The 6763-nt window shown below is 34.9% G+C and overlaps 1 long non-coding RNA gene across 1 annotated transcript in view; it reads left to right on the plus strand.

The window, feature by feature from the left end:
- LOC115291048 overlaps positions 1 to 5652 on the plus strand; it is a 16890-nt gene extending 11238 nt beyond the window's left edge. Inside the window, exon 2 of the long non-coding RNA XR_003908385.1 lies at positions 5536 to 5652. This is a non-coding gene — a long non-coding RNA (uncharacterized LOC115291048). The remainder of the gene's footprint in view (positions 1 to 5535) is intronic.
- The last annotated feature ends 1111 nt before the right edge of the window (positions 5653 to 6763 follow it).

A 6763-nucleotide genomic window follows, 5' to 3' on the forward strand; every position in this document is an offset into this window, starting at 1 on the left:
CTTGGCTGCAGAGTTTTCCTATTCAGTGCATTGAATATTTCCTGCCACTCTCTTCTGGCCTGCCAAGTTTCAGTGGACAGATCTGCTACTACCCTTATGTATCTACCCTTGTAGTTTAAGGCCTTTTTGTCCCTAGCTTCTTTCAGAATTATCTCTTTATCTTTGTAATTTGCCAGTTTCATTATGATATACTGTGGTTTTCAACTATTTTTGGTGATTCTGACGGGAGTTCTCTGTGCTTCCTGGACTTGGATGCCTGTTTCCTTCCCGAGATTACAGAAATTCTCAGCTTTGATTTGTTCAAATAAACCTTCTTCTCCTTTTTTTCTCTCTTCCTCTTCTGGAATTCCTGTGATATGGATATTATTGTTTTATTGAATCATTTAGGTCTTTGATTCTCCCCTCACCCTTTCTCAGCTTTATAATTTTCCATAATTTCATTTTTTATTTCACTTATTCTCTCTTGTTTCTCCCACCCTTGCTTTCACTGTTTCTAGTTTATTTTGCACCTCACAGCATTTCTTTTTTTTTTAATTTTTAGAAATTTTTACTTATTTTTTAGAAAGAGAGAGAGACAAAGTGTGAGTGGGGGAGGAGCAGAGAGGGAGGGTGACACAGAATCTAAAGCAGGTCTTAGGCTCCCAGCTGTCAGCATAGAGCTTGATGTGTAGCTTGAGCCCATGAACCATGATATCATAACTTGAGCTGAAGTCAGACATTCAACCGACTGAGCCACCTAGGTGCCCCATTATTTACAACATTTCTTATTTTACCATAACTATTTCTTAGCTCTTGATCTCTGCAGCATTAGATTATTTGCTGTTTTTTATGCTTTTTTCAAGCCCAGAAATTAGACTTATGACTATTATTCTAAATTCTTCATCAGATACATTGTTTATATTTGTTTTGAGTAATTCTCTGGCGGTAATTTCTTCCTGGAAGTTTTTTTGGGGAGAATTCTTCCATTTTATCATTTTAGCTAGTTTTCTGTCCTTTATATGTTTTAATAACTTGTGATGTGTCCTGAACCTATGAGTACTAATATATTAAAAAGAAGTCATACACCGTTCAAGGCTTGGCACTTTAGGAAATGTTTTTGGAGTGTCTTACATGCACTCTGTTTTTTGTCTTGGCTGTTTTATCTCACTACTTCTAGTGTTGAATTGGATTGTCCCCGAGGTATGCTTTGATTTGTTTGTTGAACCAACCCTGGAAAGGGGGAGAAGGGAGAAAGAAACCTTATTCCAAACCAAAAAGAAAATAATAAGGGTGTATAAAAAGACCAGGCAGAGAATCAGAGAATTTGTAGGGCTTAATCCAGAAAGAGAGAAAAGAAAATGAAGAAGAAGGAGATATGCAAAAGGTGTAAAAAGAATATAGTAACAATGCACAGGGCCCTAGTTATTAAGGTAGAGACTATAGACGACTGCCTAGTAAATTCTGAGTTCCATCTGCCATGAGAATGTAGGAAATAATTTGATTGTGCTTGATGTTGGCCACTGACAACCTTCAAACTCCATCTCTCCCCCTTTCTATTTTATTCCATACCTGGAACATTTATTAGAACCTATGGATGCTCTGTTGACACCAACAGGAAAGTTAAACAATAAAACTGTTAATAAGAACTACTTATCTTAGCTGCATAGCCTAACCACACTCCGGCAGACACTAAGTTATTGAAGATGTCTTCAGTGGTAAAGTGATGAGGTATGGAACATACGGCAAGCCCTAGTAGGATATATACACTACACAAGGCCCTGGAATTTTGGAGTGAGGCCATGCCATTTCCAGAATTATGTATTATTTGGAAAAAACCCTTCTTTAATACTTGTCCTGACAAAGATAAATGACCTGAACTTGCACCATGGAATCACCAGGCACCTGGAACTGCCAATCATGGACTTATTCCTATTAGACACATCAAACTATAAAGTTGAGCAGACTAAGCTGCAAATCATTGGAGTTTAAAATTATACATCTGAGGACAAGCAAGAGTAGCACCAATGGATAGGTACAGGCAGTCTAGAAGTCCAAAATAAAAGAAAGATCAAGAATAATGAGTTTGAGTTAGAGATATGCAGATGGTGGGAACAAAGTATGGGAATCTTTGTCTTGCATGCTAATGTTTACCAGAAAATGTAAAATAATTAGCAAACAAGTTGATGTTAGTCAGTCTTTATCAATAGTCATACCACTGCTGCCATGATGGATACACAAATGAGGGATTCATTCATAACTTGCATAAGTTAAGTTATACACAGAACCATAGCATGCATTCTTACTTGGTAAGGTCAGTCTACATACTTCCAGCTTAAATATCCAAGTTTCCAATAATAAGGAAAAAACAAGTCTGAGTTCCTGGGATAGCACTGAATCTAACTTATAAGAAATTGATTGACTATTTGGTGGCAAGCTGACTACATCAGTCCTCTTTTATCCTGGAAAGAACAATGGTTTATTTTCCCAAGAATAGACATATTCTTCAGGTTTGGGTTAGCTTTTCTTTCTGCAGGTTTCAGGTCACACCTTTATGCAAGGACTGATGATTTATTGTATCCATATATCACAATTGAGTCTTTAATCAGAAAAACAACTTTACAGTTGCTTTTTTTACTTTACTTCAATGGAAGTAGATTCACATCAACAGTCTCTACTTACCATTCTACTAAAAGCTTACCCCCCAGAAACTGACAGCCTGAAAGAAAGGGTTGGATTGGCAAGATGGAAACCCAGTTGATCCTGAGGACTTGCTTTTTCTTACTTGGGAGAAAATCAGAGTGTGTAGGTGACTGTAATAAGAGGCATCTGCCCCATATGTGAGGAAGCAATCTTTTCCGACATAATGTAAACTCCTTTCAATCTTATCTTAACGTATTCTTAACATGCTTATTTTAGCATCCTTTTCCAATTTATAAGTGAGCTGTGTAATATGTTGTGTTATCTTCTTCCTGACTGTATTTTTGCAGCACAAAAAGGATAATCAGTATTTGTAGACTTATAATCATCTGATATCGTAAGGTGGTGGGAATAGTTTCAATCAACTGCCAGTAATGAGGTCGTAGGTTGTCTTTCATATGGGCTTCAATGGTCAGCTGCTTCTGGTGTATTCCAATCCAAAACTTGAGAGACCTTCACTGAATCACCAAATTGGCTTTCTGACAAAGAATCAGGTTTGAGTATCTCATTTGCAGTTACTTCTAATATCATCTGAGCAGCAGATTCACATGGGTGTAAAAGAATGGTCTGCACCATTGTAAATCTCGTTTCCACTCAGAGACCCACTTAAATTCAGAGTTTGCTCTGACTTTAAAAACCCGATCCTTGTGTTAATAGAATAATACATTGTCATGTACATACTACAACATTAAAAAATTAAGCTAAATTTTTCTCTGACCAACACCCATGGTTGCTTTCTTTCCCCCACATAGCCATAAGAGAAAATATGATATGTATATTTGCACTCTGATAAGAAATGGCAAAGGCTCTAAATCAAATTATTAGGGAGAATTCTAACCAATAGAATTTGGAGAAAATAGGATTTGAATAGAAAAACTAATTTTACTTCAAAACAATAACCACTCTTGCAAATTCCACATCAAAAATTCTATATTTAATGAATCTTTAAAATTTAAATATATCTGAAATGATTCAAGTATCTATCAGATACTATCTATCTATCAGAATCTAAGAGTATCCAAGGGGTGCCTGGGTGGCTCAGTTGGTTAAGCAACTGACTCTTGGATTTGGTTCAGGTTATGACCTCACAGTTTTGTGAGTTCAAAGACGCATGTCAGGCTCAGCACCGGCAGCGAGAAGCCTGGTTGGGATTCTCTGTCTCCTCTCTCTGACCCTCCCCAACTTGCACTGTGTCTGTCTCTCTCAAAATAAATAAACTTAAAAAAAAAAAGAGTGTCCTAAGGTGGGCTAAATTCTAATAGTTTGTTAGTGGAGTGGGAATCAGAGGGCAATGAAGGACTGATCACATGACTCCATCTCATGGGATGAGGAGAACGTAAAGCTATATGAAAAGTTAGAATATTTCCAAAGATAAAAGTGAATTTTTATTGGTGAGTTAGCTAGTTCTCTAGATCTTTCCTCTGAAATCTTGCTTCACTATTTTTAAAGCTTCAGCCTGAAGATAAAAATGAATTTAAAGGGGCGCCTGGGTGGCTCAGTCGGTTGAGTGTGCGGCTTGAGCACACTGTGCTGACAACTAGCTCAGAGCCTGGAGCCTGTCTTTAGATTCTCTGTCTCCCTCTCTCTCTGACCCTCCCCTGCTCATGCTGTCTCTCTCTCAAAAAAAAAAAATTAAAAATGAGTTTAAAAATAACAATCATGGGGCGCCTGGGTGGCTCAGTCGGTTAAGCCTCCGGCTTGGGCTCAGGTCAGATCTCAAGTTCATGGGTTCAAGCCCTGCATCAGGCTCTGTGCTGACAGCTCAGAGCCTGGAGCCTCCTTCCGGTTCTGTGTCTCCCTCTCTCTGCCCCTCCCCCTCTCATGCTCTGTCTTTCTCTGTATCAAAAATAAATAAAACATTAAAAAAATAACAATCACAACAAACACACAAACAAAAACCAAAAAGCCTAGATATGAGGTACTTTATTCCAGAACCTATATTTTAGTTACCTGGCTTCTCTTCTGAATTTATTTTGTTCTTATTTATATTAAGATGTGTATTTTCCTAGAAACATAAGAACTATTACTAAAAAATCCAAATGAATCTTAAATAAATGATGTATTACCCCTAAGAGGTTTAGTACATACTCTAAAAATGATCTGTGATTAGCTATTCTTCAGTATTTTTTCCTGGTGAAAGTTGTGGAATCTTTTGAAAAATGTCTTCTAAATTTTATGACACAAAGTATTAAAACAGAAATTATTATGTATAAATTGTATAAAGGAAAATTCTCTGGATTGAGTCTCAGGAAAATTGCTGACACTCATGTATATGTGTACTGCAATGTAAAACACCTTGAATGACTTGATAAAACTTATAACTGCTACAAGTCTCAAACATTTTTTAAATCCCATGTTAATTTAGCCAAATTAGTTTGATAGGTGTACTTACCCTAATACTGACTCTTTCCTAGTTACTGACTCAAACCTTGTTAGCTGTAACTTAATCAACCTATGAATAGCAATAAATTGTGTATGAGCTGATCTAGTCAGAGTATTCATTTTATACATATTTACCTGGAAAATTAAATAAATAGAAAATGTGAAGTACTATAAGTAGAAGACAATCTATATTACCATTACAAGAATATATTTCATATTATTTGCTTCAAAAATAGAGAAAAATGGAATAAGAAAAGTACATTTTCCAGAAAGAAAACTTAGTAACATCTTCTACCTCTTAACATAAATTAAAATAAAATATTGTTTTTCATATTAAATGAAATTGCATCAAATAAAAATAGTATAAAAATATCTTATTGTCATAAAAGATTTATTTAAGAACAAACAGAAAATTTATTAAAGTTAAAATATTTACCTATACAAATTCTAATTTGTCCCCATTTAATTTTTTTTCAGAAGTATGTTTTGTTAAATCTGCCTTTATGAAGAATTGATGTGATATGTTCTTTGGAACATCTCGTAGAAGAACTATGTGAATATTCTAATGGAAGTAAATAAAATATTGAGAAAACACATCATCTGCATAACAATGTTTCCCACATACAGCAAAAGATCTCATATAAAAGTACAATTTACCTGTTGTCCATCTATCATAATATTTTTCATCAACACTTTCATAGAAGTGGAGATGTTTGATTGTGTTCCTAGGTGTTTTAGAATTAAATGAGAATATCAATGTAATAAAGGAAGGAAATGAACTTGTGTACCTGGTTTATTGTGCATAAAACTGGCATCACATGCTCATTAATAAGATGATAGGCAAATATGGATGTTCTTTGTTAAATAGACCTCTTCAGGTGTAATGGTTAACTATACTAAAAAAAATTGTAATACATTTTCTTCTTCAGACTTATCTGAAGAATATTTTTATTTGGGAGGGTTATTGGATATTAATTATTGAATCTACTTTATAAGGGTTTGCTGGTTTATTAAAAAAAAGAATACTGTCCTATTAATATTGGTGAAAGTAATCTTGGTCTTTAATATCTCTTTACTATACATAGAAGTGTCTAAAATAATTTTAGTCTATTATAAGTGGTGTGAATTTTAATCTGAAAATGTGTGTATCAATGTGACTGCACAGAAATAAAACATTTTTAATGGTAACGTTGATGGAATTTACATATAAACTTACTTATTTTACTTTCCTTCATAGTGTCTTAGTTTTCTTTCTGATAGATTTTATATGGTTTTTCAAATATAAGTTTCTACTTACTTGTTCATGTTGCTGTTTATGTAATGGAGCATCTGAGTTTTGATAACTTATTATTATTGTAACTTGCAATAAAGAATAATGTGTAGTGTTACCTTCCTCAGTTATTAATGTATATGGGTGGAAAATACCATATTGGTCGTCCTATCCAGAAACATAATATTACAAGTTATGTCCAAGAAAAAAATCTCTAGATTTATTGTCAGTAGGTCAGAATCATATTCTTATTTGTTTGTTTGTTTGTTTGTTTGTTTGAACAGAGAGAGAATGGAAGCATAAGTAGGAAGGAGCAGAGAGAAAGAGAGGAGAGAGTGGGGGGGGAGAGAAAGAGAGAGAGAGAGAGAGAGAGAGAGGGAGACAGAGAGAGAGAGAGAGAGAGAGAATCCTGAGCAGTCTCTATACTCTGAGCTA

This window comes from Suricata suricatta, chromosome 5, assembly GCF_006229205.1.
Source record: "Suricata suricatta isolate VVHF042 chromosome 5, meerkat_22Aug2017_6uvM2_HiC, whole genome shotgun sequence".
NCBI classification, from domain to species: Eukaryota; Metazoa; Chordata; class Mammalia; order Carnivora; family Herpestidae; genus Suricata; species Suricata suricatta.